Source organism: Canis aureus, chromosome 8, assembly GCF_053574225.1.
Source record: "Canis aureus isolate CA01 chromosome 8, VMU_Caureus_v.1.0, whole genome shotgun sequence".
NCBI classification, from domain to species: domain Eukaryota; kingdom Metazoa; phylum Chordata; class Mammalia; order Carnivora; family Canidae; genus Canis; species Canis aureus.
Genome location: NC_135618.1, coordinates 17,477,883 through 17,502,561, shown reverse-complemented (window position 1 = coordinate 17,502,561; position 24,679 = coordinate 17,477,883). Strand labels below are relative to the sequence as shown.

General features: G+C 37.3%; 1 long non-coding RNA gene across 20 annotated transcripts in view; it reads left to right on the top strand.

Annotated features, from left to right (window-relative positions):
- The window catches only part of LOC144318398 (uncharacterized), a 381,065-nt gene that overhangs the window by 186,918 nt on the left and 169,468 nt on the right, over positions 1–24,679 (top strand). For 6 of the 20 annotated variants that reach the window (XR_013384285.1, XR_013384279.1, XR_013384281.1 and 3 more), the window contains 2 exons: positions 7,253–7,297; positions 11,078–11,267. The exons of 3 other annotated variants lie outside the window; for them this stretch is intronic. This is a non-coding gene — a long non-coding RNA (uncharacterized LOC144318398). Of the gene's footprint in view, positions 1–7,252; positions 7,298–11,077; positions 11,268–12,645; positions 12,927–19,175; positions 19,207–20,061; positions 20,220–24,501; positions 24,631–24,679 lie in introns of those variants that run through there. 11 more of the 20 variants (XR_013384287.1, XR_013384286.1, XR_013384280.1 and 8 more) reach the window with 6 other exon arrangements.

Below are 24,679 nucleotides of genomic sequence, written 5' to 3'. Positions count from 1 at the left end.
CCCAAGTTTGTCATAGAGATAACAGGAGATATCAAAAGCATGTGCACAGGATGTAGTTTGTAAGGAGTTTAGGAAGTCTTCTGTTGGGCTCAGACACAGTATGTTTGCAACCCATGTACTTCTTTGAGTCTCAGCCCAAACATATCAAGTTGTTCAAGGAGAATTGCCATTCCTGATTAAAGCCAAATAAAAAGAAATCATTTGGTGTTGGGTGGCTTTGGATGAAGGTATAAATCTCTTGTGAATTCCTAGTCATAAGGGCATATGCTGACTTTTATTTTATTTTATTTATTTTATTTTATTTTATTTTATTTTATTTTATTTTATTTTATTTTATTTTATATTTTATTTCGGGGTGCCCAGAACTTAGATCAATCGATCAATCTTTATTTCTTTTTATTTTTAAAAAAGATTTTATATATCTATTTAAGAGAAAGAGAGAGAGAGATTGAGAGGGAGAGCACAGAGGGAGAGTGAGAAGGAGAAGCAAACTCCCTGCTGAGTGGAGGGCCAGATGTGTGGCTTATCATGGACCCCCAGATCATGACCTGAGCTGAAGGCAGATGCTTAACCAGCTGAGGCACCCATGTGTCCCTAATTCAGATTTTCCTAACAGAGTTCACCAAAACTGGATTGCTTTTGAGCAAAATCCCTAAATGGACAAATGTTGCCTGGTGTGCAAGTGCAATGGGGAATTTTGTTAATTAAAAATGATTTCTAGTCTTATATAGCATATTGAAAGAAAATTCACAAGCCAAATATGGTTCTTATTGCACTATGTCAAAAATAAGGCCACCACAGGATAGGCTAGCCCCATCTTTATGGCAGATTAGTTTTCATTTATTCCTTTGAAGTTATGAAGGTCTTGGGCATAAGAGTATGCACACAAATAGAAAATATATTCCACTGACACATTCCAGGTTTAGGTAGCCAGGTATTATTGCCCTGGTTTCATAGATGGGCCCAGAGTAGTATGTGTGTTTACGGCTGCCTTGTAATCACCAGTTTTAATACATTTCAGAGACTATGTATGCCTGAATATTCACTGACGTTAGATATCAGAACAGGAGCTCCTACAGGAACCCAGTGCTTCGGAATGAAGAGCTTATGACACATTTTATCCTGAATGCTTTGGGTAGGCCAAGCACTTAGAAGACTCTTAGTGATGTTTATTGAACATATGGTCAGTGTTGTCCACTATGATTTTTTTGTTGCCTTTTATCATAGTTGCTGTTGCTTGAGGAGCTTGATGGTCACAGCTATCTATCAGTCTTAGATCTGATATTAGCTTTGGTTATTTGTTAAAGACCTAACCTGTGAGAGCCTTAATTCAATGACAATTCATGATTGCCTTAACAGATAATATGAAGAAATCTAAAAGAGGCAATGCAAAGGATCATGTTAAGTTCCCCAGGAAGTAAACAGAAGTATGAAATATAGTCTATGTTTTAGAAAAGCATGCCATCCTATGGAAAGGAAAAGGAAGCACTTAAATTACAATATTTAACAATATGGTAATAAATCATGTGGCACAGGAAGTGATAGTGGAAATCAGAGAAGGGAAGGAGAAGACAGTTTCATGGAAAAGTTTGGGCTTGACCTAGACCTATGATATCATAGAGCTTGGATGGAGGGAAAGGCATAGCACATTGTATAGAGGTACAAAGCTGATCTCTACCAGTTTTGGTGAGGGGAACTGGCTTTCTTTCTATGGAAGAACTCTAGTATCCTAGAAACATCCCAAGTTTAATGGAACCACCTGTGTGAGAATTTCCATTGAAGACTGGAAAGAGACTAGTCACTTACAGTCCTGATGTTAGTATAGTACAGAGGACCCAAAGAGAAGCAGCTGTCGTGAGTTCACCTGGTTTTTCATAGACAACCAGAATGCTCTTCTGTCTGCTGTATCATCAGATTGTCCAGCCTCCTGGGTGTGTGGTTCCTTGCCTTTTAGGAGGCCTTGGTAGTCATACTAATTGACTGTTAAAATATTGATTCTAAAATTCTGATATTTCCTCTAGGACCCTGGGCTATCCAAAGGAACATCTGTCTCAGGTTTTTGATGATATATACATGAACCTAAAGAGACTCCAGCATTTCCTGCAGCATATCCAGTAGGGCCTATTCAGTTGGATTCATTGAGCAGCAGGGATCCTTGAAATCTTGTACACTATGTAGTGTATCATGTCAGAACAACAGGCCAGAGAATCTAGTAGTTAGAATGATAATCTTACATTGATTTGAATGTTTTAGACAAACACAGGTTTGACTGTCCCAAAGAACTGTAAGTTAGGTCAAAGGAATAAATAAATGTGGTAACACAAATTCAAATCAGGTATCTGTGTAGCTGTTTATATAGAGAGATTACTTTTGGGTTCTATTACAGAGCTAACTCAAACTAAGGTTTTTCTTCCCCCCGTACGATTTGCACATTTTCACATATTGCTTTGTAAGTATTTTATGTGTGTGTGTGGGTGCACATGCACACACATGTCTACTACTTTCTAGGTTAGCCTGTAAACTCCTTGAGGGTAAAAATTACATCTTTTGAAAACACTTACAATGCCTACCAGATGGATTTAGATTCTAGTAAGAGCATAAATGTAACCTAGTTTAATTCACAGAGAATTTGTTTTTGATTCCTCACTTTATTATATCTACCACTCAAACTCTAGTTTATCTCCTTCAGAAGCTTTCTATTTCTTCCTCATGTTTCATTTCATGCTCAGTGTATATATGTATAACCAGTCTACTTCATTTTACTTCTTTTTATTTCCTTGTGTGGGAGCCATTTTAATAGTATTTGTTTCAAGTGAAGGTCTGTTATTCAAAGTAAACACACAAAACTTGGCTAGAGAAAACTATTTGAATAATATTCATACAGCAATAAAACCTTGAAAATGTAAATATAAAATATAATATCCATGGTTAGTAATGTTATTCACATACTTTACTAAGTGCTGTTGGGATAGAATATAGCTAATCTTGGAAGAATCCTCACCTATATTCCACATAAGCATCTTTCATCTCAGTAACTCAGAATTTTACTAAAGATATTATAAAACTTATTCATCATTATTCCCTTCTCACAAATGCTTAATGTCAAAATGGAAATGGGTCCATCAAACACGCAATTAAGTTTATGTCCAAAAACCCATTTTTTTATATCCTAAAATATAGATTGGGTGAATGTGAAAGCATGAGTTCTTTATGGGTAAGTGTGGAATTCTGCTCTCTCCATTCCTGCTAGCTAGTTACACAGTGCAGTTAAAGGAAGGGGTTTTATTATTCACCTTTACAATTCCAGTGGAGAAGCCATGAGGTGGTGTTTTCCTCCCAGGGAAGCTATTTTGAGCATCAAGGCATTGTGAAACCATTGGCTCATAGATGCTAATGAATGTGCACTTACGGGGGAACCTAGAATTCTAGGGAAAGTGTCATTCATCTTGCTAAAGATGACAATCTGGCTACTTGGAAAGTGCTATTGAGTGACAAGATGCTGTGGAAAGAGCACTGAACTTAGAGTCCAAACGCTGGAATTTGGAACATGAGCTCTGAGCTGTGTTAGAGCATGTGACTGGCCATATGACTTTAGACGATAATGATTATAAGTATACCAAAAGCTATACATTATCAAGTGGTTTCTGTTTACCAGATACTTGGCGTCTGTCATTCTAGTCCTTACTGTGCCATCAAGTGGTACTATTACTTTTCATATTGTATAGATGAGGAAATAGCCTCGAGAGGTTCAATAACTTTCTAAATGTCACACTACCAGTACATTGGTGGAGCTGGGATTTAAATAAGGTCTAGTCCAGGCCAAAGTGTGGGCTCTTTTCAGTAGATGATGATGCCAAAGAGACATCTCCAAGCCATGATGATTTAAGTACTTACTATAAGACAGCCAATGTAAGTGCTTAACATATATTATTTCATATGATCTGCAGAAAAATACCAAAATGCCGTGAGGCTAATATCATTTTACAGACTCATAAACTCCAAAATATTCTCCAATTATGTTGCCATTTCTAAGTTATAATCCTCTTCTTTAACCTGCAGTTTCTCACATGACCTTGATAAGTTTCTGGAGTGATAGTCAAGGCTGGTATTTTTTTCTTCCATTTTGTCAATAAGGAGAAGGATGCTCAAGGATGTCCCTTCTGGTTTTCTCCTGCCTATCAGTTTTTTCTCTTCCGGGTCCCCTGGCCCCTCCTTCAGTGTTAGAGCTCCTCAAGGGCTTGTCTCCAACCCCCTTTTCTAGTTTGCCTTTATCCACTGTATCTCCTCAAGGGAATTCATCTAGTTCCATGTTACTGAATGCATTGATGACTCCATGTTGATGAGTATTTAAATTTCTACTGTTTGACTTCCAAAATGATGACTTCTAGATCTCAACATGGATATCTCCCAAATTTAAATCTCTAGCACTTGATGTCTAAGTTCCAGATGTCTGCTCAGCATCTCTACTTGAAGGTCTTAAAAGCAACTCAAACTGAACATGAGCAAAAACACAGTTGTTTTTCCAAACATTTATCCAATCAGAGGCTCCCACCTTCTGTCCTGACTCAGCTAAAGGCATCACCTCTACCTCATTGCTTAGGGCAAAACCTAGGAGACATCTTTCCTTCTTTCCTTTTCCTTACCTTCTGCAGCCAAGCCATCCCAACTTTTGACATCTGTGCCATTGGATTCAGACTACTTCTTATCACCCTCATCATTATGTCCTGGGGTCACATCCCCATTATCTCTTATTTTGGGAATGGCAATTGTTCCCTAATTGGTTCCTTTTAATCACTTTATCCACCTGTATAATTCATTCTACATTGAGACAAAGGTGATTTTTTTTTTGTATTTCATAAGTCAGAGCCTATAAATCTCCTACTTAAAAGCTTCCAACAACTTTCTATTGTATTTAGAAAAAAAAATACATACACCTTTTCAAGACCCAAAGGCCCCCTTTCTCTGTTCCTGCCTTCCCCACTGACATCATCTTGTATCACCCTTTCTGTTGTTTGTACACTCTGACCACATAGCCTTCTTGTTTTTTCTCAAACATGCCAGCATTGTTTCTGCCTCATGGCCCTTGAAGTTTTGAAATATTGTCCTCTAGACTTGTGCATGACTGGCTCTTTGTTTTCACTCAGATCTTGCTTAATCATACTCTTTTGTTGACTACCTTTGTCAAGTAGGATCCCCTACTCTTATCCAGTCACTTTGTATTTTGTTGCCCTATTTCTTTTTTGTTGTTGTTGCCCTATTTCATTATGTTTGTGGGTTTGAAATTTTCTACTTGAAATTATCTTCTTTTTATTCTAAATATGTTTATTTTGCTGTCTTATTATCTGTCACCCATTGTAATGGAAATCCCCAACACAGGAACTTTTTCAGTCTTGTTCACTGTACAACTGTGTCTGATATATAGTGGGCACACAATCTTTAGTAATGATCAAGTCATTGAATGGATAAGAAATAACAGGCAGTAATAGGGTCAGGATTATGAACCCAGACTTCAGATCAAGCTGACTTGGTTATGAGTTTAGACTTTGCTATATCACCTTGGAAAATGTTCTCTTTGTAAAATGGAAATATTAATAGTAATTATCTTATGGTTTATTTTGAGGATTAAATAATAAAAGTAAAGCACTTAATGAAGAATTTGGCACATAGCAAGGCTTCAGGAATACTGGGCTTTCTTATTAGAAGGTATCACTAGATCCTAGGATATAAGGCAATAGGAAGAAAGATCCTTGTATCTCACCTCTTGTTGGGTGTGGCCCTGGGATAGGCAGTGAGAAATGAGCTTGAAGAACATTAGATTTGGCAGGGAAAGGGTGCAGATCTGAAGCTGACTAATATTTCATGATGTATCGTTTGCATCTGCACAGAGCTTCCATATATAGCATGCACTGTACAACCTCAGGAGTTGCATTGATTTAGACTATGATGTAAGTGGTTTTCATGAAGTTATCCAATGAATTGGCCTTATATTTCCTAATTTATTTAGTCTAAGAGGGTCAGAGAAGTTTAACATTATCTGAAATTTCACAATTCTTGGTTGTCTTTTATCATTTTATATTTAAAATGGCATGGAATCCCATTCCCATATTTTAAATCTCCATGTCCTAAATGCTGCATGCTAAAATCTCAGTAGTTTCAATTTTATTAGTTCTTTAAGAAATATGCAGTGAGTCTATTTTATGAATTAAGAGGCAGTGCATGCCACCTGACAATAGAAGAGAATATTTGGGAAATGATGTGTCCTGGAATCTTACATGTGGAGTCATCATGACCTGTTGTGAGTGGCTCAAGAGCTGAGATGGGTCTCATTTATCCTGCTTCCTTAGTGCCCTACATTATACATGCTGATTCCAAGTGTTCAATAAATGTGCACACCTGAGTGAACATCTGACTCACAATCTTCTACTTTGTATGAGCAAGATGGGTTTGGTTCTTCCAGAGGTGGTCCTGATAGGAGACATCTCATGGTAATGGAAGGGAAAAACAGCTGCACTGGGTTGGATGCACAGAAGATAAAGTACCATTGTGACATTGATCCTAGCCTAATTTGAGACACTGTGTTACTCAACATTAGACAATATGTCCAGAGCAGTTGCAATTTCATGCCAGATGTTTTTAGGCCACACATGGAGTCTGAGAGTTGTCCCAAATGGCAGAATGTCTCAACACATCATTTGAAGGTCATGAGTAGAAAGGGTCAGCTCTACCCTGAACTTGTTCATAGTCTCAGGCCATTTGATTTTTCTAGCACTAGTGACATTGTATGCTCTTGCTTTATACCTTCTTAAACTTCAGGATCTGAATACTGCTCTGTGAAGGTCTTAGCATAAATATCATTCTCCTCATTTACTTCCATTATTCTTTATCTTTTTGTAGGCATAGGACATATATGTATTATAGATCATATGAGGCATTGGACTCCTGCTCCAGGTCAGATTCAATGAGTTAATGATGGAATTAAAAACATATATACCTGTTCTTTGACTTCTGATGGTTTTGCCTGACTTCTTTCTAATGTAGTTTTTAATCTATGAAATGTATAAATAAGCAAAATTATAAAAGGGGTGGGTGCTTTTATCATCAGGGAAGCTCTTTGTTTTCCATGTCAACTTAGAAACCCCATTTATTCCTTTGCAGGGAGTGTATGGAATTATTTCAGAGCTCATTAATATAGTAGAGTTGATTTTGACAGTTCCTCTAAGTGACTTCTGTTCATTCTCCTCAACCCCAACAGCCCTGGCTGAGAGAGAACTTTGGCATCCAAAGGGGCTTCTTCCAGGTAAAATAACTCTACTTTGTGTTTAGAAAAAGATCCTTTACAGAAGAGGTTAATCACACTACTTAAGGCAAATTCACAATAGTTAAAATAGATTATTAGGAATTCATTCAGGTGTGGCTTCTGTAAATTGACTTCCAAATTTGCAAGAGAAAGAAGGAATGCTTAATTCTAAGGACAAGATCTATCCAAAAATAATGTTATATTATCGGGAAGGATTATAGTCTGTCAAAAACTGTTAAAATTCAGAAAAAAAAATCGATTCCTGTTTGAAAAACTTGGTAAAAATCTTATTCTAGAGTAAGCCTGGATGTTTATTTTGCTCAAGTCAAAAGGAATAATGCTGATAGGTTACTGTTAGAGTGTATGTTCCTTGAGGGCAGAGGGCATTCTTGGTCGATGGTACAGCCCTTTTTAGTATACATACTATCTTGTACATGGAAAATGTTTAGTAGGTTGGTTTTGAGTGAAATCTATATTCTTTGAATATACAAAGAGTAAAATTACAAAGAAAAAGGATAGCTCAGCCCTTGGTGGGGCCATATGGTATATGGAAAATAATGGGAACCTGAGATGCAAGAGACTTAGATCTAATTTGGCTCTGCCATGGGCTAGTTATGTAACTTTCATTGATAACCTCTGCTAACCTTTAATGTATCTAAACTTTAAACTGAGGAAGTGAGAGCTAAGTGCCTATTTGCTCTAAAATATGATATTTGAATATTTATTTTACTCTTATTCTAAGCCTAATTTTGACTTGTGTTGGTTACCTAGACAACGATATCAATTCATTCTTACCTTTAGATACTAAATTTTTTATCAACCAACCAACCCACCCTCCAATTTTCTCAGCCCAGGCTGACTTCTCGGATTGCATCAAGCAGATCCACACTGTCTGAATATCTGACTCTGAATATCTAGAGTTTTGAAAACTTACTTTGAGAACTTGTAAAAATAGGGCAGAGTAAAGACACAAATGACTGTCCTTGCTATACCCAGTTGAAGTTTATAGTATTCTAATTACAGTGGACCTGAACCTTTGGTGAGCTGGAGTAATTAAACTATTCGGTGGGAGCAAATCATTACCCATAGGAGATGGATTTGCCCTTCTAGGATGCTGATTAGAGCTCTGAAAGAGGAAATTTACTTAATAGTGCCTGGAAAAGTGAAGGGCATTTTGTTTCCAGAAAGTTGCTTGTTCACACAAAATCAGGCCAGATGCTGTTTGTTTTTCTGTGATCATTTTATAATCACTCAATTTTAACAAATAATTCAGAGGGGAGGGGAAGTGTGTTGGGAACAGTACAAGCAGAAGAGTCTGGAAAGGGGAGGCAGGGTCTCTGCCTTAGTTTGAGAATCTCACAGGAGGGATTTCTTAATAAACACACATCATGGGGTCATTCTGATGAAATCATAAAAATAAGGCTCGGAGGAAACCCTGTCCTACAGTTGGAAGACAGAGGACACTGTAGTTAAGGGGGTGTTTCACATTCTCCTTATTTAAGAATAGTCGCTGTTCTCAAGGGCTCCTTTTCCCACCAATCCCACTAGACCTCATTCTGCAAGGGGAGGAGACAGTTCTTGATGTGATTTGCTATCAGTAGATCTGCCATCTTTTGGAGAAGCTATAATCGTATATCAAATCAGACAGGAACTCCCAAGTTCCTTGTAGTAACACTGAGAGTGTTCATACCCTTGTGCCAGGAAGGAAACATTCCACCAGCCGTACTTAGGGAAGGTATGGCCACTGGTGTGGGCTGCACCTACCAACAAAGCCTGCTACTAAAAGGATTCTTTCCATTCACTAATGAAAAGCAAGAAACTATGGGATTTAAACCATGGTGATTTGTCTCTTGCAGAATATATAATGTTTGTTGATTTGTTTTTTAAGATTTTTACTTATTTATTCATGAGAGACACACAGAGAGAGAGAGAATGAGAGGCAGAGATACAGGCAGTAAGAGAAGTAGGCTCTCCACAGGGAACCTGATGCAGGATTCGATCCCAGGTCTCCAGGATCACACCCTGGGCTGAAGGCAGGCACTAAACCACTGAGCCATCCAGGGATCCCCATGTTTGTTGATTTTAAAATTAATATTACCATAGAAAATTATGTGGTATGTTTACAGGTTGAAAAGTTGATGTCAGCTAATTAAGAACTTCAGTGGAAGGAGCCCCTTCTATTTCGAATTGGTCCTCAGATCAAGAGGAATGTGAAGTCAATGCCATGTCCAAGGTGTTCCAGGCATTGGAATTTAGGCCTACATTGGGTCAGGCATGCATCAGAAATGTGGGCAGTTCTAACTAGACTGTGCTTAGTTACCTACATACCAAGGTGAAGAACCTGGATTTGGGAATCATGTAGAATCAAGATTGATGTCTAAATCTGGCAGTAAAAAAGAATGAATAAATAAAGTAAATCTGGCAGTAAAAGCATATTTTCTGCATAGTGTTGCTGTATGTAGTCAATGCATGTCAATGTTAAATATTTAAAATTAGGAAGGCCTAGGCACTGGTCAGTTATAACAAATAGCAGTCATAGGTCTGGAACAGGTTCTGATGATTTCTCTGCTGGGCTGCTTTAGTGGCTGTATTATATTGGTAATTCACGGGGAGTTGCTGGGGCAGGGGCCAGACAGTGAAGGAGCCCTTGTGGGATTGGAATAACAGCTGCTTACTAACAAGAACAGGAAATTCTGAACATATGAGAACATACAGTTTGGATTAAAAGGAATTAAGTTAAAATGCTTAGTACAAAGCTTGGCACTTAGTAAGTGTTCAATTAATGACTGTAACTATTAATATTACCATTACTACTATTTCTTCTCCTTCTTCTTCCCCTCTTCTCCTCTACTCCTATTGTATGATCCAAAAATAAATACGTGCCCTACCATTTAGAATGTAAAGCTTGTTTTCAATCCAAGCTTTGGATGACTCTTGAGACAAAACCAGGGGCTTCCAAAACTTTCTCATGATTCTTGCTGTCTCAGTGATCTTTCTATTTATTAAGAAGGCAAGTCCAGACAATTTAGGAAGTATCTATATGCTAACATAACATTTGAAAAAGCAATACATAGAAATTGAAACACAAATTCATTTTTTATTCTTAATTTTTTTTTTTTTTGTAATTTATTTATGATAGTCACAGAGAGAGAGACAGAGAGAGAGAGAGAGAGGCAGAGACACAGGCAGAGGGAGAAGCAGGCTCCATGCACCGGGAGCCCAACGTGGGATTCGATCCTGGGTCTCCAGGATCGCGCCCTGGGCCAAAGGCAGGTGCTAAACCGCTGCGCCACCCAGGGATCCCCATTTTTAATTCTTAAATAACTACAAATACTAATGGGATATGTTTACCTGTTGGATACCTCACAACTTTTTGGACTCTGAAATCAGATTGATTACTGCCTCCCTCATCTTTTATTCCACAGTGAATTTTGTGTGTTATATGGTTTTTTATCATAATGATCATTAAAAGCATACCGTTGAGAGGTGCAATGTCATTGAAAGGAATAGCAGGACTTAATGTTGAAACCATGCTAGTAGTTCAAGGGATGTCTGTGAAATGTGGCTGTGTGTCCCTTGAAATTTAAAAATATCCTGTGCCCTGTGAATTTGTTGAAGTATTCCACAGTGCCTTGGCACGTAGTCTGGGAACCATGGGATTAAATAGGTGGACTTTTAGGAATAATAAATATGAATAGCTGGGGTCAGCTAAAGACTAATGCAGTTGCAACTCAAGGATCTCATAGACCTAAACTTCTTGTAATTATGCTTTGACTCTAGGACTCCTGAGATAAATGGTGGTTTGGGCTGACTGCCAGCAAATCGAAGCCTGCGCAAGTTTATCTAATTTGTTGATTTTGAACTTTCAAGAGAAATGAGAACACCTTGAAAGGAGAATCACTGCTCGTAACTTTTAGTCATTCTAATGGCCTTTATCTACTCACTGAAACTCAATTATGCATACAAAGAGGTACAGTGTATTGTGCTAGTTTTTCATGGAATTTATGTTTAGATTATTGTATTAACAAAATTAGCCCCCTCTCCCTCTAAAACTGGATTTTTATTATTTTTTTAAAGATTCTATTATTTGTTTGAGAGAGAGAGCGAGCGAGAGAGAGTAGAATAGGAGGGAGGGTCAGAGAGAGAAGCAGGTTCCTTGCTGAGCAGGGAGCCCCAAACAGGGCTCAATCCCAGGACCCTGAGATCATGACCTGAGATGGAAGTAGGTGATTAACCTACAGGGCTACCCAGGCACCCCAAAACTGGATTTTTATAGTTCTGATCCATCATTGAATTTTCTGGATTCCTTTTAGATCTGTCTTTGGGTGGGGTGTTGGTTTGTCTTCTGTTTTGAAGGAGAGAATATTGTTTCTGGTAGGATTGATGGCATCTAGAACAAGAACTTTCTGAGTAACCTTCTATTACCTTTTACACTTTGATGTTGAGGAGAGGACAGGTGATTTTCCCAGGGATACTCGTCAGTAGGGAGCGTAAGAGGAGTGCAAGCCGGTTGGTAGCCTATTTACAACAATGAATGTCCTAGTTGACCTTCCCTTTCTACAAAATACCTGCTTGAAGAATCCTCTTTGCTATTCATGGAACTACAGAGGTCTTCGGGCATCTCATTGTAAATGACCTCTTCTGGATCCTCAGTCACAGTTTCCTAGGGAATTAGTGGTGACCTCAACTCACACACAAAACATTTAGTCATTACTTCTAACATCATACTAAAATGCTACACAGTTTGGGGAAGGTTCTTTTTAGCATTTTTAGTTTCCTATGGTCATTTCCTTAAGTCAGTGGTTCCTAATCTATTTAGAATTACAAACATTTGTAACTAAATGAAAGCAAACGACACTGTCCTCCTGAAAGTGTACACACACAATTGCATATATTTAGGGGATTCAATAGACCTTCTGAACTCCTGTCAACTCTGGGTTAAGAACCTCTGTGGTAAGGGATAGAAAGCTTTTAAAGTATTATTTACTATAAATACTTTGCTGTTTTTGCTAATATATGTAGATCTCATGTCTTTTAGTCTTGAAGTTGGTTTACTTTTTGGATCTTTTCCCAATAAAAGGAAGAGTAAAGATTATTAATAGTTCCAAGATTATGACAAATCATAGCCAAAGTTTCTTTTGAAATGAGAAATCATCTATCAGTGGTTTCCAAATCCAGATGTCCTTCATGGGGATAGGGAGTGGGCTTTTAAATTAGACATGCCTGCCGTATACCAACCTTGGCCCCATCTAAACATTCTGATATAGAAGGTATTTTTAATATGTGACAATGATATTGATGCGCCAGTGCATGAAATGCTGAAAATCCAAAATTCTCACTTTCTATAGGTATGATCTGAAGGCTAGAGTGGTGCCAAAATTAGTGACATAGTTGAGACTTCTAAAACTTCTGGCTTCCTGGATCCAATTTATATTTTAAAGAACACTTTTATTAGAAAATATTACTACTGTATAGAAAGTTCTAGAGAGCAATAAAATAATAATCGACTTGATCAAATGTTAGTATGTTGTCTGTGCTTGTAATAAATTGTTAACATGTTGCATATATGTTTATGATTAGAAAAAGTATAAATAGACCAAGTTTATTTTGATTTATGGTCTCACTATTGTTCCTTAATTCTCATGCCTTCCTTCTGTGTTCACTTTTACTTTTTGGTATTTTTCAACCATTCTTTATAATTTTGTTTAGATGTGTCTAATAAGCAATATAGTGATTTTTTTCAGTCTATTCTGATATTCTCTCTTTTCTATTTTCATTTATTATGCATGCTGTTATATTTGGACTTATTCTATAATCTTACTTGGGATTTGTTAGTCTTTTACTTACTTTATTAACTTTTGTATTGATCAAGTTTTTAATAATTTTATCCTCTTCTCTTTGCTTCCTCCTTCCCTCCATTTCTCAATTCCTTCCTTTAAGCAGTTATTCTTAATTTCTAAAATAAATGTATATAACATAATCAGGTTTTGAGTATTTATTATCTTTTATTAGAATTTATTTAATTGTAACTATATGACTTCAAAAAATAATGGCTGTGTTTGACAAGTGGCTCACAATTCCTGAATATTTAATGTCTGACTTTCTTGAAATATGTCTAGCACACCACTGATCTTAGCTACCAGTAAACACTTTCTCCCTCCCCTCTCCCCAATACACACAATACTTCTGTTATGATGACAGTTTTTAACTTTATTTTATTTTATTTTATTTTTTTTATTAACTTTATTTTAAATGTGCAAACACACAGATACTGCTTTCATAGTTAACCATTATATGTATGACCTGTTTGATCAATTTCTGGTCTCACTATTGTTCCTTAATTCCCACAGCTTCCTTCAGTGTTAATCTGTTATTTTCTCAAAGTATATTCTACAATAAATCTTTCAGTGAAATTATGTTAGTAGTAAACTTTTTTTTTTAAATTTATTTATTCATGAGAGACACAAACAGAGAGAGAGGCAGAGACACAGGCAGAGGGAGAAGCAGGCTCCAAGCAGGGAGGCTGACTTGGGACTCGATCCCAGGTCTCCAGGATCACCCCCTGGGCTGAAGGCAGACGCTAAACCACTGAGCCACCTGGGCTGCCCATTAGTAAACTCCTTTTGGTTTTGTGTGTCTGCAAATGCTTCCATTTTGCTTTCATTTCTGAAGAACAGCTTATATGGGTAACAACTGCTAAATTGACAGTAATTTTCCCTGAATGCTTCCACAGTATTTGTTCATTCTTCTCTGGCATTTATTGTTACTACTGACAAGGCTACTGTCAGTATAATCGGCATGGTAATCCTCTCTTTTTTTATGTACATCTTCAGTGACCTCAGTTTTGATAAGATGCTTCTTCACTAGAGTTATCTTTATTCACCCTACTCAAGGCTCAGAGAAGTATTTAGAGCTAAGTACTTGTGTCTGTCTTAAGTTCTGCAAAATTCACAGTTATTAATTCTTCAAATAATACTTCTTCATGATTTTTCCATTCTCTTTCAGTTTTTGGTAGCATTTAGTAGAAATGAATTAGATCTTGTCATCCTTTGTTCTTGTATCTGATATTTCATATTAAAAAAATCCCTAAAGCCCCTGAAACATCTTTGTCTCTCTTTGTCTCTCTGTGCTTCATTCTGGATAAGTTCCTCGGTTCTGTTTTCCAATTTTATAATTCTTTCTTCAACCATTTTAAGTCCAGGGTTTATCATTACATATATATATATATATATATATATATATATATATATATATATGTAAAATATTTCTCACTTCCCAGACTTCTAATTGATTCTTTTTCATACTTACTTATTTTTAATATATCTTTAAAAAAAATAACTTCTTGTTCATTTATAATCCAGGTTATTTCTTTATTTCTCTAAGCATCTTCAGCATACATATTATTAAAATTTTTGTCAGACTGCTCCATAAAATTAATTTTTTTAGAATGGTTACTATTCTGAATGTTTATTTTATAGCTATTTTTTCTTCATACTGTACTACTTAATGAGTTTTGTAATTTTGATTTAATAACTTATTTTGAGAGGGAGTGTTGTTGTTTTGCTGTGTCTTAATTTTTTCTTTCTACTTCTCTGTGTCTTCCTTCCTTTTTTGTGTGACTGCCACTCCCAACATAGATGTGACCTCTATCCCTTTCCAGACTCATATCCTCTCATGCTATTTCTGGTCTTCTGTTCTACAGTGATGCTGGGGATCTCATAGTTATATTCACTGAGCCAAAGGATGGCTTGATTAAATTCCTGACCATGGTGGCGAGCAACATATTTTTGCTTGTTGTGTTATGTTTTAAACCATCTTCATAAGCAGTAGCCAGTTTTACCTTCTGCCTTCAAGCAGTATACCGAGCTTTGATTGTTCTTCTCACAACCTCTTCTACTTCTCTTCTCCAACTCTCAATCTCATTTGAAGCACTTTAATTTCCACTTATTCCTTAGGAACTGGACTCCCAAACTTGACTGCTGCTTATCAGACTCAAGATCCAGTAGGTGTACAGCCTTACCTCATCACAGAACTTTGCATTTCTGTTCCTTTTGGAGCCCAAAGGATCTTAACCTTGGTTTTATGTCTGATCACATTTTTTTGCTTTTCTATTTTTATATTTTCCATTGTTTGTGGAGGAGGGGATTTGACAAGCACACATCCCATTTTACCACGATTTCCGCTTTCAGAAGTTGAAAAACCAAGGTAGACAGGATTCAGACTGAGATTCCTCAACACATTCTTCATGTAAAGAATCCTTCCTTTTATGTTTTTAATAGAAATATGGTCTTTCTGTTACTCAAAATAATATTGAAGCCTTTCTACATAATCAGAATAGTCTGGGCCTTTCTATTTTAAATAAAGATTTAGATGAGAAACACTGCAGGTGGTTTGGAGATGATATACCATACATACAATTGTCTCCTGGGGTGTGATTGTTTCCTCTGCTCTTTTCCATGATGTCCAAAGTTTTATGAAAGATTCTGCTCATATTCAACATAGCATTGGCTTGAGCACATTTTATTGGTTACTTTTGTCTGAAGCTGGTATATTGCCTAAAGCGAGTGACTAATGTCTTGTAACATAATGTCTGCTTATTTATGTTATCTTGACCACTTTTATCTGCTACTATTCCTCATCTAGAGCTTTATTTTTTAATGCCTCCTTTCTGTATATTTCTCTGATTAAGGGAAACTTCAGTTCATAGTGTTTTTAGTAAATCATTTTCTTTAAATTGAGAATGGAACCATACCATTTTATTTTCCCTCATCTTCTGATCAAGAGAGCATGCATAAATGAGAACTATCATCTACCTAAACAAAAAATAAATAAATAAACAAAAAATCCCATTATGTTATAGCCTGGCAGGACCCTTATATTGATAATTAATGTATCTGAATTTCACACACAGGATACTCAAAGAATGATACAACAGAATTTTGTTCCAGCAATATCTATCTATAATGTATGCAGATATTAGCTTGAATTTTCAGAGCACTGAAATTGTTCTTTTGGTACTCTCAGAAAACACAGAAAGATTTAAGGTCATATAGCCAGACCATGAAGATGTTTCTTCCAAAACTGATGACTAACAATGCTGCCTCATCTGTATCACTTCCAGAGAATTGGTCAAACTTGTCACATTTAAGGGGATCAGTATGACCTCAGTTTTAAACTTTTTTTTTTTTTTTGTAGATGTAGATTTTCTTCCTGGACAAAGTTATATGCATAATACAGCAAAGTAGGTATTTTTATCATAAAGCCAACTGATGGGATCTGGGTTTTGATCCCAATATGTTCTAATTCCATTAGATTCTAAATTTCCTGAGTAATTAGGCCCTCATAGCATGGCAGAGTCTAGTGCTTCCTTAGGCCTCTCTCCTGTTTTGCATAGCTCCATTTTTCACGTGGCCCACACCCACTAACCCTTTTATTTGAATTATAACTACAATTATGGAGTCTTCAATAATCCATGTAGCCCATGTTTGAGGCTTTCCCACATGCATAATTAACCCCCTCATGCAATATATCCTATTAGGCTGTCCTGTGGTCCCAGGAACTCTTCTCCTGCCCTCCTCAATGCCATTGGACTATAAGAATCATTAGAGAAGAGCCCTTGTCTTTCAACTCTATATGGTGCCTGGATTAAGTGCGAACTAGAGGCCTTTAAATGAATGTACTCACCACTTCTCTAAGGGAGTCTTAAAAACAAACAACAGCCCCAAACCTGGGCTTTATTATTATTGTGGTTTTCAGTTGAAGGCTAGTATGTGGTAGACACAACAATGTCCCTATTTACATTAGTTAAGGTCTTAGTGGTTTCATACAATAAAAGATTTCTCCATTGTGTCTTGGTTCTGTGCCATTACTTAGGACCTGGGTTACTCTGTCATGTGGCTTTGCCATCTCCTGGAACTTCATCCTCCCATGTATGAAGAGTGAGGGGAAAATATGAGAGCCTGCAGTTTCCTATTTTTTGGCCAGAACTCAGTCCATTGACTCTAGCTAGTCAGAAGGAAGGTGTGCAAATATTATGTGCCAGGAGGAAAATAAAATGAAGTTTGGTTGCACTTGCTATACTACCACCCAAGGAAGCATAGAATCTAGTTGCCCCATCATATGGTGGATTATATATCTCAAGTATTTTTTTATCATAACAGATTGGCTATTAGCTACTTGGAACTTAATTGTCAGCACATTCCTGAGCTTTGAGTATGTCATTTGTTATACTCTCTTGATGTGAACAGAAGCTGGTAGGAATATTTGATTGACAAATGTATTTTTTTTTTAATTTGAGAAGTAACTTTGTACCTTGATGACAGAAGTAAGACATGTTGCTGAAAAAATTATAATGCAGAAAAATATTTTTAAAGAACAGATGAAATTACCTGCCTGACTACACACCTTAGCAAGTAATACTTGTCTATCAAGGTTTATTTTCTCTAGTTTTAGTCAAATGGGTATTTATAAGGCTCTCACAGTAGAAATCATTTGAGGGAAATAACATCATTTCTTTTTCATTAAGTGCATCTTTTTTTGTAGGATCCATTTCTTCTCCATCACTAATCTTTCAACTACTAACTGGTCTAGCTAGGATGTGTTCTTTTAAATGAAACAAACCAAAGTAGGCACAATTAACTTACAATAACTAGAGGCAATTCAAATGTTTTTCTTTTTTTTAAATTGTAAGCAAATCTGCTTTAGCAATTCCTAAGAAGTGACCAATTTAGCAATTGCTTTGAAGTGTATTTAAATATGAATTTCAATATAAAAATGACTATTCCTTGAGTTTTGTGTATGGCAAATAAGGAAATTAAATTTTCCTTTGGAATACTCTATTTCTTCTGTTTCAAAGAAAGGAGTCATGATTTGGTAAATAAGATATCTGCCTTCATTTTATATGTTTTCTTTGATTTCCCAAGCCTAAGTAGTCAACTGAAAGGGTTCATTCAAATCAGAGATACAAGACTTACTATATAATGTGAGGTATAATTTTTTTTAACTTATATCTACCACCGAGAAATTTATAAGTCAAGATTTAAGAGAGCAGGCTTGAGGACTGACTGGCCTCCTATAGTTTCTGTGAAATCTGAAAGATTATTATATCAAAAGTCAGCATTTCATGGCCCCCGTATATCCATAAAGAAAATTAAAATCATATGCTGCACAGCAAGCTTAAACCATTCAGAATGCTCATAAACATATTTAAAGCCAAAATTACAGCTGTTTCTCGACTCTCGGTACCACGTATAGCTCTAGATACGGTTCTTACATCGCTGTGCATACACTGTAACAGTAATTACTATATTTTAAGCACCACAGTATCTACGAGAGCATTCTTTGGTGGTGATATAGCAACCTGGTGATAAGAAGCCCTTCCTGTATCACGTAACTGGCTTCACAAGGAAAACACTGAGTGTCCTTAATGTTCCACCAGAGCTCTGTCTTCCTTTGTTAGGAAAGGAGGTAACAAGCGTTTTCAAATATAGAACCAAAGGAAGCATTTCATTAAACACGCACAGTTTGGTAACTTACTGGCAGTTTTTTCTTTCCATACTTTTCGATGCAATTTCAAATGTGGAACTTAATTTACTGCATATCAATTTAACTGAAGAGCTAACAGGTGCCATTGGTAGCCCAAGTTCACATGAGCACCTTTTCCTGCCACTGTGCTCTGAAATTGGGATGAATCAATAGTCACACATGAACTTTAATTAACCGCTTGAACATACCATATGTTATACAGATATGTGGGAAGTGTGAAATTTCTCAGATTCTGCAGTGAAAGCACATTTTTTTTTGAAAGCACATTTATTATTATTTAATTTTCATTACTATTAATTGTGTTTTTATTTTCTCTTTTACCTCCCACTTTCAGAGTTTGAGATAGTTTAACCACTCTTCCTCAGGTAAGGACAACCAAAGGTTGACATGATGATGGGCAATACAGTAGAGAAAGCACTTGCCTGTAGAAAGTACTTACCATAAGTTTGGTGTCTTCTGTTCCCTGATCCCAACTATGTTTACATTACCACCTATCTAATAGAATGTCCAGTAGGAAAGGAGCCTATATAATATGTTGTAGTATTTCCTTGGCACAAATGCAAAATGCATGTCTAACCCTGCTGGTGGGGGCACTTAGGAGTGAAGTAGAAATTGGCAGCTCAGAGTTTAACAATTTGGGCTAAGGACCATCTCCTAATGATATTTTTGCAAAGATGTTTAGCTTATGTCTCAGCTCACTGAATTTAAAAAAGAAATAAAGTTCTCTAATAAATGGATAAATTAGATACTCTCCACTAGGAATTTTGTCCCTATGCAAAGTAAGATAAACATAGGCTATTTATGTATTTATTTTGATTCTCAAGAAAGGATGAATTCTGTGGAAAGCCCTGTGGTACAGCTTGTCAGTATATTTCTGAGGAGCCTCCAAAGAGACAAAGTTGGATTGGGCCCATTATCTGTAAGTCTCTTGCAGACTCATTCATCAGGAGACAGCAGTTTGCTGAAGACTTTAGCTATAGAAGACAGAGGGCTCAGTAGAAAGTCCCTTTAAGCCCATATATCTAGCCTTCATCTCCCCAGTACCATTCTCCTTAGAAAGAGGCTAATACTCTGTCTTTAAGCAGAGGAGACCTATCTTTAGGCAAAATCTTTCACATACTTCTTTTATGTGAAATCAATAAAAGTAGAATTGCTTTGACTAAGGAAGGAGGATGGAAAGACAGAACCTCTTTCAAACTCAACCTCTTGTCTTCCCGAAGTTTCTGCTCCTTGGAAGCCTCAGAAGAAGTTTATAGCTTCTCTGAACGCAGTCTGAAAATCATTGACTCAAGACAATCCCTTGGGACTCCTTTCCCTTGATCTGAAGTAACTTTTTACTCTCTATCTTGTCTGATGAAAAACAGAGGAATATTGGACACGCCATGTTTGAATATGCGAGGTATTTTATAATATAAATTCCCCTAAAGACAGTAGAATTTCTGTTTATATATAATAACTAGCAACACGTATATATTTCCAAATATGAAAAAGAAAACTATGAATACCCATATGTGTATGTTTACAGGATCAGAGTTATGCTTATGTGGAATAAGTAGATACTTAGGCTGTGTGATTAGAAAAAACTTCCTCAGAGAAAATATACTTCTTACTGGCCCCGTCGCATGTGCTGGATCTCCCAATACTTACTCCTTTGGGTAGAGGCAGTTGTAGAGAGAGAAGTATCATTGGGCATATGTTTGCCATTATTAACCTTTAATATTTTATTTTCAATCAGTCCTGCAGAGAGCAAGATTAGAGTGGGGAAAAATACAGAATTAAAAAGATTCAAAGAGAATAGGAAGACTAGAGAAGCAGCTGGGTTGGGGAACATTTTTTAGGTTGGATTTGGAAGAGCAAGACCCTGCCTAACTGCAGTGTGCTAGAGCTTATCCTGGAGAGTCGGACATTTAAAATCCTAACTGTCCAGAAGGGAGGATGGAGGTGTTGCGGAAATTTTCGTTGCTTTTGCAGTGTTTTTTTTTTTTTTTTTTTAACTACTTGAGTTTGTAAGAGTAGAATATGTGTATAAAATGAGTAATCAGTTGGCATTTGTGTATGGAAGGTAGTGAGAGGAAGATTGACTTGACAGCCCGAGTTGTTCCTGAAGTTTTCCTATTGTGTTAACTTGATTCCCCACAGATCTTTGTTTTTTATCTCTTTGCTTCCTGAAATATCTAGGTTCTCTTTCCTAAAAGTCAACCTAAGAAAAGCATCTCTAATAAGCTGTTAGCTGCTTTGTTGCTTTTGGAAATATATAGAATAGATCCAATTCCCGTATCTCCCTTGGGCCACATTGCAAGGGAGGCGATGTGTCCTTCTGTAATACCGAACAGTTATTCCGCACCCAGCAGACGGTCAGTTAACCATTATAGTAGCAGCCATGGAGTTCCTGAAACTAAAAGATAAACAACCACTGTGTGTCAGATAAATTTGATCTGCATACTCAACGTGTGGATCTTGCCTAAGGATTCAGATGAGAGGAAGAGTTTCAAAGATAAATAAATAAATAAATCTCCAGATGAGAAAGAAGCCTAAAATGATAAATTGCAAAGTTTTAAACGGCCATTAAATTTGAGCAAGTCAAATGGCTACCAAATGGAGTTTCATTTCTCATTTTATTTATAAACATTCATATAAAATTGCAAGGAGAAAAAAGGGAAAATCCTTGAACTCCTGTGAAAGACATTTTGTGCCGCGTATGTTGAATTACTATTAAGTATTCACCTGTCTTAAATGGGCTTTTTCTCCAGCCTCTGCATCATACATCTTAATGTCAGTAACATCTGCAACTGAATGGTAATGTGGATCAGTGAAGATAATCACCAGTTAATAAGAGCTTCAAATTGTGCTTTGGCTAGTGTACACCCTTTAATGTATTTCTTTGGATAATTTACCAGTACAATTTTATTAAATGCTTATGCTTGATCAAAAAGTGCTTGTGTATGAAATTAGCTGCAAATCTGAATTTTTAAAAATTACTAGCACAGTGGTCCTTTTGCTTCACGCAGACCTTTTCGTTTTCTTTTGAGCTTAGATCTCAGAAGTCCTCACTTAAAAGTCATTCTTGGTTTCTCTTTGAGTACATTGCTGATGCGGATGTAACCTTGCTCTTTTTTACGAAGTCTGTACACCACAAATGAAAAGATGGAAGGTAGAAAGCCTACGTTTTTTTCCTCCATTGATAAATCTTGAGTGCATTGGGTCTTGTGGGGGAAACTTTGACCTTTAGTATTTCTGTTTTTGTTGCTCTTTATTTATTTTGCTGCAGAACGCGATTGGTCATGAAAAATAACCCAGGGGCGATGCGGTGGGTAGTGGAGGGAAGGCGGAGGAGTGACCTGGTTTTGATTAGTTAATTCAGATTAGGGAGTAAATTCTGATTTCACAGCTGCTGTTCAGGTTCAGTGGCACTACCAATTTTTCCATTCCAAGTTCCCATATATAAAGCTGACAGTTTCCTCGGCTAGAACCCTTTTTAATGTTCCTCTTTGGCACAGGCTCTACCTTCCCCCCTCCTCATGATTTTCAGTAGCCTTCCTCCCCCATGCAGCTTTGCCAGAGCTACTCAGTTGTGAGCTTCAAATCTCCTGTAATTCCAGTCCTAGCAGGCCCTTAAAAATGTAGCAATGCACAGATGTGCAGTGAAAATTTTAAAATGTGCACTTTCTTTTAGGAATATGAACACTGAATATCACATAAACTTCTGATGTCCCCCTTGCCACCTTCTAGAGCTAAGCTAACACTTCCTTCTGTGTTTATATTCGTGGCTCTTAGGTCCGTGGTCGGCCCCGGCTTTTAAGTTCTTGCGTTTCCCCATCTCTTTTCTTCTGTGCCAAATAGCTTACTGGTTTTATGATGTGGGCAGAGGCCGATGAGGGAATAGTTTGTGTCCACAGCCTCCATTTTCATTCATGGCCTGGCCTGAGTTTTAATATAGACCTTAGTTAGAGAAAAGTCTAGTTCTCCACAAGGCTCTCTTTTACAGTTTAAATAAAGAAATGATAAACATCAAAAGATCAACAGTTTTCCAAAGAAGCCAATATGTAATAGTCATGCCCAGGAGCACTGTTATAACTGAAAACCTTAAAATGAGTGTTGAATTGTAGCTTTGTTCCAGTTTGTTTTTCCTCCCTATGATAGGGCCCCTTAAAAAGAAAAGGGAATAAAAGGAGGGAGGGTTGTTTGAGAATTGAAACTGAAATGAGTCTGATCATTTAGATGCAATGAAGCAAAGAAACAATCTTCAGTTCTGGAGGCTTTTTGTTGTTGTTGGTGGTGTTGGGGGTAGGTATAGATACAATGAGAAATAGTTTTATGTGAACCAATTGCAGAATCAGTCCTGTCATATGAGCCTGTATTAACTTTTTTTTAAAAGACTTTATTTATTTATTCATGAGAGACACAGAGAGAGGCAGAGACATAGGCAGAGGGAGAAGCAGACTCCCTGTGGGGAGCCTGATGTGGGACTCGATCCCAGGACCCTGGTACCACGACCTGAGCCAAAGGCAGATGCTCAACCACTGAGCCACCCAGGTGCCCCGAGTCTCTATTAACTTAAAGAGGTGAAGTGAGTATTTTGTGGGCATATGTGTGTGTGGTGGGCCAATGGAAAGCACCCTCCTAGGGGTCTCTACATCCTTTGAAATAGCCAGAGGTGATGGCTCTAATATTTTACTCTTGTTATAAAAAAAAAAAAAAAAAAAAATTTGTGGTAAATGTACATTTTCTTGTCTTCCTCATTACATAGTATTTATGAAGTTAGGATTTTTTCCTGTTTTAAAGATGGGCAATCATCCTTCAAATTACAGAATGAAGTCTCATGTACTTCAGGGTTGTTTGGTCTTTAAAACGCCATGTCTTTTAAGAGACTTCGATAAAGTGAAGGGGTCTGACAATGATGCTGGCTTAAATAATGCACTGGTAGCAGACGGGTTAACAGGCATGAAGCAGAGCTGAGTGATTTGCATTGTTTGGTATCTGGCTTAGCTATGAACTGTAGGAAGGGGTTTTTGCATATAGGCCAGCTGGATAGGCTGCTTGTCATCGTCTAGAAATGGCCATTTCTTCAAGAATCGTGGGTTTGTGGGATGCTTTACTCTGTATTGCCTGAAGTGTCTGTAAATATGGAGTGTCTGTCTGGGGTTGGGAGTTAATCCATGGTTAAAATGATGTAGGCTTGACAATACTGGATGAAGGGCACAGTAAGTTTGCTATAGTCCAAACAAAGAGGTAAAGAGGTAAGATGGGGACTGTTATGCAGGAAATGCAGGCTAATGCCTTCCTATGTATCTGCAGAGCAAAGCAAAAGAGACAGTACAGACCCAAACAGCTCAGCCTGTTGCTGTCATGCCTGAAGAGGAGAGATCTGGGATATTTTAGCACTTTGGTCTGGAAATCAGAGACCTTGTTCCAGTTCCAGTTTTAGTGGTGATATCTGTATTAGAGCATTCCCCCAAAGGCCACAGTCCAGTAGAGGAACAAACCATTTTCATATTTTGTGCTTTCCAATTGCCTGTCTCTGGAATGGGGATGACAACACTCTGCTGTTCCTTTACTCAAGGGGGATTTGGTTATGTGGATGATACATGGTGTGTGTATGAGCTTCGAGCTCATCGATGGAAAGGTGCTCTGGAAATTCACGCTTGCATGTGCCATTTCAGAGTATTGGCAATCTGCGGTGACACGGAGGGCTGTCAGTGAGCTGCAGTGTGCCTCCACGTACTGATCCTGAGCATCCTCCAACCTGCCTGCAAGGCAACATTTTACATCATTGTGGAGACCCACTTTAGGTATTGACACCTTGAAGTAAGATTCACTTAAATGCAAGGGGGTAAACAG